This window comes from Crinia signifera, chromosome 2 (assembly GCF_055691185.1).
Source record: "Crinia signifera chromosome 2, ASM5569118v1, whole genome shotgun sequence".
In the NCBI taxonomy this organism is placed as follows: Eukaryota; Metazoa; Chordata; class Amphibia; order Anura; family Myobatrachidae; genus Crinia; species Crinia signifera.
This window is the reverse complement of record NC_139218.1, coordinates 101575531-101586827: the sequence shown is the minus strand read 5'-3', so window position 1 is coordinate 101586827 and position 11297 is coordinate 101575531.

Below are 11297 nucleotides of genomic sequence, written 5' to 3'. Positions count from 1 at the left end.
CTATGACACTGCAGCAGCAGCACTGACAGTTATATATATATATATAAAAAAAAAACCTGCACTCCCAAAAAGTTGCTGGGGGTGCACAAAAGGGGGGCAGCCGACACAAAATATAGCACTCTCTATCACTCTGTCACTATCTCTCTCTATCTATCACTCTATGACACTGCAGCAGCAGCACTGACAGTTATATATATAAAAAATAACCCCTGCACCCCCAAAAAGTTGCTGGGGGTGCACAAAAGGGGGGCAGCAGACACAAAATATAGCACTTTCTATCACTATCTCTCTCTATCTCTCTATCTCTCACTATCTATCACTCTATGACACTGCAGCAGCAGCACTGACAGTTATATATATAAAAAATAACCCCTGCACCCCCAAAAAGTTGCTGGGGGTGCACAAAAGGGGGGCAGCAGACACAAAATATAGCACTTTCTATCACTATCTCTCTCTATCTCTCTATCTCTCACTATCTATCACTCTATGACACTGCAGCAGCAGCAGCACTGTCAGGTATATATATATTAAAAAAAAACCTGCGCCCCCAAAAAGTTGCTGATCAGTTAATTTATACTGATCAGCACAAAAGGGGGGGGGGGGGGGGGGCAGCAGTCAGTTGCACACGCAGTACAGCTGTATATATATAAAAAATATATTGCACAATCTGTCACTATCTCTCTATCTCTCTCTATCTCTCTCTATCTCTCACTCTATCACACTGCAGCAGCACAAAATATAGCACTCTCTGTCACTAGCCCTCTCTATCTCTCTCTATCTCTCTCTCTATCTATAACTCGAACACACTGCAGCAGCACAGCAGCACAACACAACACAGGAAGTCACAAGAAGTAACAAGATCCAGGAACGCTACAAGCAGTGATCAGGTAAGTATTTTGCAAGGATCAGGTCAGTATATCGCGGCAGATAGGCACGGTGACCGCACTGCACGCAATTCCAGACCGGAATGGCGTCTGCAGTGCAGTCACCGTTAGTTTAAATCACCCTCCATGGCTGTGATTGGTCCGTCGGTCCGGCGAACCAATCACGGCCTTTGGGGGCGGGTTGGGTGAGGTGGGGTGACACCAGTGTCACCCTTACACCCCGTGGTGATTGGTGCTGTACTTTACAGCACCAATCACCACCGATCCCTGTGTCACCGGCGAACGTTATTCGCCGGTGACACAGAAAACGCTGTAATTGGCTGTTCACACTGAACAGCCAATCACAGCGATCGCCGACGGGGGGGCGGCATCGCAGCCCCCCCTGGGCATGCAGGGACATGTCTGCTGTCAGGGACAGCAGACATGTTTAAACTGTCACCGCGTCTATAGACGCGGTGACAGTTTAAAGCCATGACGTACATTTACGCCATGTGTCGGGAAGTACATCCCAGCCATGACGTAAATGTACGTCAAATGTCGGGAAGGGGTTAATCCCTGGTCCCCTTTATAATGCTTCACATATTTCTACTTGGACTTTAAACTGATGTCCGGGCTAAAAAATAATCACTTTTTTAGTGTATGTACTTCCCTTATAATTATCTCATAGAATCTATTTTCACAATATGAGATGATCTCAGTGGACACTAACTTATATTCGTGGGCTCTGGGACAAGACAGGATGGGTGGCTGATGTGAGCCACTTACCCCCCCCAGCACATTGTGTCACAGCCGCATTTGCATGGGAATGCCCAGTGTTTGCATGGGGACGCCCATGAAACGCTGGGTGTTCCCATGTCCCAGCGCCACCACTGCCCCCGCCCCCATCCTGCTACCCCTGTGCGAGCGCCATGCTGACTGTGCAGGTCGGTGAAGGTGCCCGCGCGGAAGCCCTGCACATTCACATATGAGAATATGCGCATGTGCAGTATTTCACTATCAGTCCCCCCATGTGAACACGCAGGGGACCGATCAGACCTGAATGATGAGATGGAGTATAGTTCTGATTTATTGAAAATATCTGTTGGTTATCCCTTTGATAATGTAGTTTTTAAACCCACTTTAACCCATATACTGTACATTGATCATTATTTTTAGTAAAGCAAATGCAATGTATGACAGTGGCTGACCACACCACATTAGTGGATGCTCACAGCATTCCAGCATTCCCACACTGAGGGGTAGATTTATTAAGCACGTTGAAGTGATAAAGTGTCTGGTTTTTATCACCGGCCAATCAACTCCTGCCTGTCATTTTTCAAACCAAGCTTGTAACTTCACAGTTAGGAGCTGATTGTTTTTTTTTATCACCGGCCAATCAGCTCCTAACTGTGAAGTTATAGGCTTGGTTTGAAAAATGACAGGTAGGAGCTGATTGGCCGGTGATAAAAAAGGGATTTTTGTAAGAACTTACCGTTCGAATCCCTTTCTCTGATATGGTCCTGGTGACACAGCTCAACACTGGGATGTAGGAGGGTCCGAAGGAGCCAGGCACCTATCCTAAAGTTTTAGAGGGTAGGCTCCTCCCCTACTGCATCCCTGGACTCTTCAGTTCATCTTTCAAAGCCACTGGAATACATTAACTCAGTACAAACGCCTGCACATATTATATGCACATTTTATAACAGAAAACTGTTAACTTTTAACCATTTTAACATGAACATCATGAAACTTCTGGCATACTTACTGAGCGTAAGGGAGGGATCGCTGTGTCACCAGGACCATATCAGAGAAAGGGATTCGAACGGTAAGTTCTTACAAAAATCCCTTTTTCTCTTTCAATGGTCCTGGTGACACAGCTCAACACTGGGACGTTCCAGAGCCGGTCCTTTGGGAGAGTACGCTCAGGTCTGCAGCTCTCAGCACTGCTCGCCCGAATGATGCGTCCTCCGACGCGAACTCATGGAATCTATAGAATTTGGCAAATGTGTGAACAGATGACCAAGTGGCAGCTCTGCAAACCTGCTCAGCTGTGGCCCCATGTCGAACCGCCCAAGAGGTGGCAACTGACCTGGTGGTATGCGCATTTATTTTGGCCGGTACTGGTCTACCCACTTTGGTGTATGCAAAGGCTATCACAGACCGCAACCACCTAGCAATAGTCTGCTTAGATGCAGGCCAACCAATCTTGTGTACGTCATACAATACCAACAATGTGTCAGTCTTCCTGACACTCTTCACTCTGTCCACATATATGCGTAAGGCACGCACAACATCCAAAGTTCTCAACTTGTCCCTTTTCTTAGAACCCTCTGGGGGTTGAAACACAGGTAGAACTATCTCCTGATTTAAATGGAAGGTAGACACCACCTTCGGTAAAAACTGAGACACTGTTCTTAAAACAGCCCTGTCATCATGAAAAATTAAGAAAGGAGATTTACATGACAAAGCTCCCAATTCTGAAACTCTTTTAGCAGATGCTACTGCTAACAAAAACACTAGCTTCCACGTAAGAAACTTAAAGTCAGCCGACCTTAAAGGTTCAAAAGGTGCCTTTTGAAGGCATTCCAAAACCAGTGATAGATCCCAAGGTGCTACTGGTTGCTTGTATGGAGGTTTCAACCTGGATACTCCTTGTAAAAAGGTTTGAATTTCCGGCAAAATGGCTATCTTTTTCTGAAAATAGATGGACAAGGCCGAAATCTGCACCTTCAATGACTGAAGGCTTAGGCCCGATGAAAAACCATCTTGTAAGAATTCCATCATTCTTGATAGCTTAAAATGAGATGTATGAGCCTTTCTTCTCTCACACCATCGAATGTAAGTCTTCCAGACTCTATAATAATTTGCCGAAGATACAGCTTTTCTGGCTTTTATCATAGTCTGTACTACTGCCTCAGAAAACCCTTTTCTTTTCAAAATGGTGGTTTCAATAGCCAGGCCGTCAAAATCAATCGATCTGAATCCAGGTGATTGAAAGGGCCTTGTCTTAGAAGGTCTGGTCTCAGAGGTAGACGCCATGCGTCCACAGACAACCTCTGAAGCCTCGAGTACCAGGATCTCCTTGGCCAATCTGGAGCCACTAAGATCACTGGAACCTTCTGCCCCTGTATTTTCTTCAGAAGTCTCGGTAACATTGGTACTGGTGGGAATGCATAAAGGAGATCTCCCTGCCAGTGAATAGTCATGGCATCCACTGCCTCCGCTAGTGGATCCCTTGTTCTGGCATAGAACCTGGGCACTTGACGGTTGATCCTGGATGCCATCAGGTCCACATCCGGAGTTCCCCACATCGAAGTGATTTGGTGAAACACCTGAGGGTGTAAGCTCCATTCCCCTTCCTTGAGCTCCTCCCTGCTCAGGAAGTCGGCTTCTATATTCTCTATTCCTGGGATGAATATAGCCGATACAGCTGGAACATTCTGTTCCGCCCATAGGAAGATTCTGGATACCTCCCACATGGCCAATCTGCTGCGTGTACCTCCCTGGTGATTCAGATACGCCACAGCTGTGGCATTGTCGGTCTGAATCCTCAAAGGGAGGTTCTGTAACCTGTCTCCCGCCAAGGAAATGACTTTCCAGACAGCTCTCAGCTCCAAGATGTTGATTGGTAACGCTGATTCCTCTGCCGTCCACAGGCCCTGAAGCCTGAGATCCAGGACTATTGCCCCCCAGCCCCTGAGACTGGCGTCGGTAGTTACTATCAACCAGTCCCAGGTCTGTAATGACCGACCCCACTGAAGGGAATCTACTTCTGTCCACCATTTCAAAGATTCTCGGGTGTCCGAAGACAGCACTATCATCTCGGATTTCATGGTCAAAGTGTTTCCTGACCAAGCTGACAAGATGTTCCATTGGAACCTCCGAGAGTGGAACCTGGCAAATTGAAGCGTCTCGAATGACGCCACCATCTTCCCCAGGAGCTTGAGGCACCTCCATACTGAAATGCTCTGAGCCCTGAGAATCTCCTGGACTAGGGTGACCAGATCCCTGGCCTTTACCTCCGGGAGGAATACCCGATGAAGATGGGTGTCGAGTATGACTCCCAAGAATTGGAGCCTTTGTGACGGTACCAACTGAGATTTTTGCAAATTTAAAATCCAGCCGTGAGCCTGCAAAAAACTGATGGCCTCTGCCAAGTGACTCTGCAGCATGGCTGCTGACTCTGCTTTGAACAGGAGATCGTCCAAATAGGGTATTACTGTGATTCCCCTGAGCCTCAGCACCGCCGCCATTACTGACATTATCTTTGTGAATACCCTTGGCGCGGTTGCTAGCCCAAAGGGTAACGCCCGGAATTGTAAATGCAGGTCTCCTATGGCAAACCTCAACAAGGTCTGATGTTCCGGGTGTATAGGAACGTGCAAATATGCGTCCTGGACATCCATGGACGCCAAAAATTCTCCCTGGTCCAGACTCAGGAGTACTGACCGTAGAGACTCCATTTTGAAATGGTCTACCCATAAATGAAGATTTAGAGACTTCAAATTTAGTATTGGTCTGAAAGACCCGTCTGGTTTGGGCACCAGGAACAGCGTGGAGTAAAAGCCTTTCTTCCACTCTGTCTTGGGGACTAGTGTCACCACCCCTTTTTTCAAAAGGGAGTGCGCTGCTCTCACAAGAGCTGTACGCAGCCGTGCCTCCTTTGGTAAGGATGTGGGAATGAACCTCTTCGGAGGTGGCCCTCTGAAAGGGATTTTGTAACCCTGTGTTATGATGTCTAGCACCCAGGCATCCTGGTCTAGAGAAGCCCAAGCGTCCCTGAAGAGCGTGAGACGCCCGCCCACTTTTGTCACTGTCGGGCAAAGCCCCTGACAGTCATGCAGAGGGCTTATCCTCTCCTTTATTGGCAGGCTTCTTGTGAAAAGAGCCAAATTTTGACTTTTGTGTCTTGCCTCTAGAGGGCTGAAACCTTCCCCTGAAAGACTGTCCTCGAAAGGACGCACCACCTCTAGGGGAGGACCGAAAGGACGGCTTAAAAGCAGAAAATCTGGACGTCTGCTTTGCTGAGGAGGCCGGCAGGAATGTACTTTTGCCGCCTGTGGCCTGTTTTATAATCTCCTCTAATTCGGTACCAAAGAGTACCTTTCCTTTGAAGGCTAATGTTTCCAGAGCCTTCTTGGACTCATTGTCTGCTTCCCAGGCTTTTAGCCAAAGCACTCTCCTGGCATTAATGGAGACTGTGGACACTCTGGTTGCCATTTTAATAGCTTCTTCCTCTGCTTCAACTGCATATTCTGCTGCTGCCTTAATCTTTTCTGCCAGCAGTAATGCACCCGGGTCAGCCTGCAGCATGGTGCATAATTCACCAGCCCACTCTATCATGGCCTTAGAAACCCAGGCTGAAGCAATAAGGGGTCGTAAGGTAAATCCCACCCCTTCAAAGATAGCCTTGAGGTTTCCCTCCAGCTTCTTATCCACAGAATCTTTAAAAGCTGCACCGCCCTGTACTGGTAATACAGTAGCCTTGGACAAACGTGCCACTGAAGCGTCCACAACTGGGACCTTTTCCCAGAGCTCCGCATGAGACTCTGGCATGGGGTACAGACTAAGGAATCGCTTAGGCATCTGAAGCCTCTTATCAGGAGTTTTCCAAGCCCCTTCTAACAATTCCTGTAACCCCTCATCTGAAGGAAAAGTAACAGCCTCCTTCCGCTGTCGCTTAATCCACAGTCAGCTTTAAAGCCTGCTTCACAGCTATAATGAGATCCTCTATACCAGCAGCAGAGTTCTCTTCCAAATCATCACCCTGATCCCAGGGGATGTCAGTATACTCTCCTTCCTGTCACAATCCTGCCAGAACTCAGTGTGTTTGTCCTGTCTTACCTGCCTGTCAGTCTTGTTTCTCAGCCTGCTGCAGCAAGATCTGAGTATTTGCTTATAACGAGCACCTGGGTGATTCTGATTCAGCCATTAACTCTGTGGTTACCACTTGAAAGATACAAGTTCCCTGTTGGCCTCATCCAGAGACTGTTCCAGGTGTGGCCATTCCCAATCACCCGGATGGCCAATCAGTGCTGCTCTGAGGGGTTATCCTCCCAGCCCTGCATAGACACTTTGCTTTTGCATTGTTGTCAATAATTTGGAAGGAAGCTTCAGCTTGTGTTCCTGCTTAAGCTCTGTGGTATTCCAGTTACCCAGCATTTGTATCCTGCTTCCAAGCATTCCTACACCTGTGAGCTTCCAAGACCCTGCACCAGCATTCCTACACCTGTGTGCTTCCAAGACCCTGCACCAGCATTCCTACACCTGTGAGCTTCCAAGACCCTGCACCAGCATTCCTACACCTGTGTGCTTCCAAGACCCTGCTCCAGCATTCCTACACCTGTGTGCTTCCAAGACCCTGCACCAGTGTTCCTACACCTGTGTGCCTTCAAGACCCTGCACCAGTGTTCACCTGTTCCTGCATTACAAGTACCTGCACCAGTGTTACCCTGTACCTATATCCAGTACCTGCTTCCTGTCCCAGCACCTGTGTTCCCGAGTCGCCTGCACCTGTGTTCCCGAGTCGCCTGCACCTGTGCTTCCAGTTACCTGCACCTGTGCTTCCAAGTTATCTGCACCTGTGTTCATCTGTGCCAGTGTTCATCCGTACCTGTGCTTCCGAGTTACCTGCACCTGTGCTTCCAGTTACCTGCACCTGTGCTTCCAAGTTATCTGCACCTGTGTTCATCTGTGCCAGTGTTCATCCGTACCTGTGCTTCCGAGTTACCTGCACCTGTGCTTCAGAGTTACCTGTGCTTCAGAGTTACCTGCACCTGTGCTTCCGAGTTACCTGCACCTGTGCTTCCGAGTTACCTGCACCTGTGCTTCCGAGTTACCTGCACCTGTGCTTCCGAGTTACCTGCACCTGTGACCACTTGCACCCGCACGCTCCAGCATCTGCACCTGTGTCCACCTGTCTCTGCGTGCCTCAGTACCTGCACCCGCAACCACCTTCACCACTGCCTACAGTGCTTCCGGCACCTGCTCTCCAGTGGTCCAACTCCGTGCTTCCGGCACCTGCTCTCCAGTGGTCCAACTCTGTGCTTCCGGCACCTGCACTCTAGTGGCCCTACTCTGTGCTTTCCAGCTCCTGTGGTCCCGTGCCTCTACTACGTGCCTCCAAGTAACTTATCAGTTCCCAGCTTTCCAAAGACTTTTACAGACTTTCAAATGTCCCCTGTACCAGTTCATTATATGCAATAAACATTACCCATTTGTATCCACTTGCCTCCGTCCTGTTTCCATTGGGTTGTCAGCTAGCCACCAAGGTCACTCCCGGGTCCCAAATCCCCAGTCGTGACAGTATGCAAAAGCCCCTGGACTTGGCTAGTGACTTTAAAGTGGCTATGCAAAATCTGACAGCAATACCAATGGGAACCTACCACCACTCACTTATCCAGCTGCAAGAACTTTTGGCAAAAATTTTTCCCATAATAACTACGTTACTCAGTTACACTCCTGAGGTTGTGAAGCCCATCAGCTACAGCTCCAAAGTGAAAGGAGTCTCAGTGAAAGTGCCTGTGAAATCTGAAAGGCCTCCCAACCTTCAGAGCGAAATTTCTGTCCAGGGCAAGCGGAGGTCCCAGCTTTCAGAATCTGAACGCCAAAGACGCAGGTCTCTCCATTTATGTTTCTACTGTGGTAATCCAGACCACTTCATTGAGAATTGTTCACTCCGCAAGCCCAAGAACAAAGTGATTCTGACCACATCCAGTCTCCAGCCCCAAGTGGGGGTCCGCAGTCTCCAGCCCCAAGTGGGGGTCCGCAGTCTCCAGCCCCAAGTGGGGGTCCGCAGTCTCCAGCCCCAAGTGGGGGTCCGCAGTCTCCAGCCCCAAGTGGGGGTCCGCAGTCTCCAGCCCCAAGTGGGGGTCCGCAGTCTCCAGCCCCAAGTGGGGGTCCGCAGTCTCCAGCCCCAAGTGGGGGTCCGCAGTCTTGTGTCCACTCCGGTTCCAGCCGGTTCAAGTACCTCCATTGATGATCCGGTTCCAGCCGTCAGTCAGGAGGCTCATTCGGTTCCAACCGATTCCGACACCTCTGGACCTCATCCGGTCCCATCCGTCAGTCCAGAGTCCACTCCGGTCCCAGCCGGTTCAAGTACCTCCATTGATGATCCGGTTCCAGCCGTCAGTCAGGAGGCTCATTCGGTTCCAGCCGATTCCGACACCTCTGGACCTCATCCGGTCCCATCCGTCAGTCCAGAGTCCACTCCGGTCCCAGCCGGTTCAAGTACCTCCAATGATGATCCGGTTCCAGCCGTCAGTCAGGAGGCTCATTCGGTTCCAGCCGATTCCGACACCTCTGGTTCTCATCCGGTCTTAACCGTCAGTCCAGAGTCCATGCCGGTCCCAGCCGGTTCAAGTATATTCAGGGATCATCCGTTGCCATCCATCAATCCTGAGTCCATGCCGGTCCCAGCCGGTTTAAGCATCTTCAATGATCATCCGGTCCCATCCGTCAATCCAGAGTCCCTGCCGGTCCTAGCTGGTTCAAGTACAATCGGATGTCCTCTGGTTCCAGCTGGTCCAAGTTTGTCTACTTCCACGTCTGTACTATCCTTCAGCCCAGAGACTCTATACTTTAACACAGATTTAGCTCAGTCCTCCAAGATGGAACTCTCCGAACAAGATCAAGCTCTTCTTGACCAATATATCAAAAATTTTCGGGCTGCCAGAAAACAGGCTGGTTCACAGTCGTCACCGAAGACTCAGTCCATAGATATGGAACTAAATTATATGGCTCTGTCTCCTTCCAAAGATTCCTTCGAGTTTTCTGCTGAATATCCCACATCTTCAAGGTCTGTACCCATGAGCTTAAGAGTTGGCTGTGTTTCTCTGTCTCATCCTCAAGTGGAACCTTCTACGGTACCTTGCCCCAACAAGTCTTCAGAAACCTCCAGTCAGAGCAAGGCAGTCTTAACTCTAGACATGGATTCTGATTCCGAGTATGATGAGGATTATGACTCTACCCCTTTCCTTGAAAATCCTGTTTCACCTTGCCCTGTCTTACCTCTGAGAAAAATTCAGTTAGATGCTAAAGATGGCTATCCGAAAGCCCCTGGATATCGAACAAGATTTAATTTGAGTCTTAGTGGTGCCTTAGCCTCAAGGGCCCGATCTTCTCGTCTCTCAGTTCCAGTCAAAAATACTTCAGTTATCCCTGATGAATTTGATTCTACGTCTTTCTCCAGTGGTCCTCTTCGTCCAAGTCAAGTGTTCCTTCCGGACGGAAGTCATCCTCATTATCGTGTCCAATGGAACGGGAATTCCATTTACGTCGACGATGGATGGTCCACATGTTCTGAAGATGAGGCAGAATTGTGACTTTTCTTCAAAGTTCCTGAAGTGTCCGGTGGCCACCCGTAAAGGGGGGGTACTGTCACAATCCTGCCAGAACTCAGTGTGTTTGTCCTGTCTTACCTGCCTGTCAGTCTTGTTTCTCAGCCTGCTGCAGCAAGATCTGAGTATTTGCTTATAACGAGCACCTGGGTGATTCTGATTCAGCCATTAACTCTGTGGTTACCACTTGAAAGATACAAGTTCCCTGTTGGCCTCATCCAGAGACTGTTCCAGGTGTGGCCATTCCCAATCACCCGGATGGCCAATCAGTGCTGCTCTGAGGGGTTATCCTCCCAGCCCTGCATAGACACTTTGCTTTTGCATTGTTGTCAATAATTTGGAAGGAAGCTTCAGCTTGTGTTCCTGCTTAAGCTCTGTGGTATTCCAGTTACCCAGCATTTGTATCCTGCTTCCAAGCATTCCTACACCTGTGAGCTTCCAAGACCCTGCACCAGCATTCCTACACCTGTGTGCTTCCAAGACCCTGCACCAGCATTCCTACACCTGTGAGCTTCCAAGACCCTGCACCAGCATTCCTACACCTGTGTGCTTCCAAGACCCTGCTCCAGCATTCCTACACCTGTGTGCTTCCAAGACCCTGCACCAGTGTTCCTACACCTGTGTGCCTTCAAGACCCTGCACCAGTGTTCACCTGTTCCTGCATTACAAGTACCTGCACCAGTGTTACCCTGTACCTATATCCAGTACCTGCTTCCTGTCCCAGCACCTGTGTTCCCGAGTCGCCTGCACCTGTGTTCCCGAGTCGCCTGCACCTGTGCTTCCAGTTACCTGCACCTGTGCTTCCAAGTTATCTGCACCTGTGTTCATCTGTGCCAGTGTTCATCCGTACCTGTGCTTCCGAGTTACCTGCACCTGTGCTTCCAGTTACCTGCACCTGTGCTTCCAAGTTATCTGCACCTGTGTTCATCTGTGCCAGTGTTCATCCGTACCTGTGCTTCCGAGTTACCTGCACCTGTGCTTCAGAGTTACCTGTGCTTCAGAGTTACCTGCACCTGTGCTTCCGAGTTACCTGCACCTGTGCTTCCGAGTTACCTGCACCTGTGCTTCCGAGTTACCTGCACCTGTGCTTCCGAGT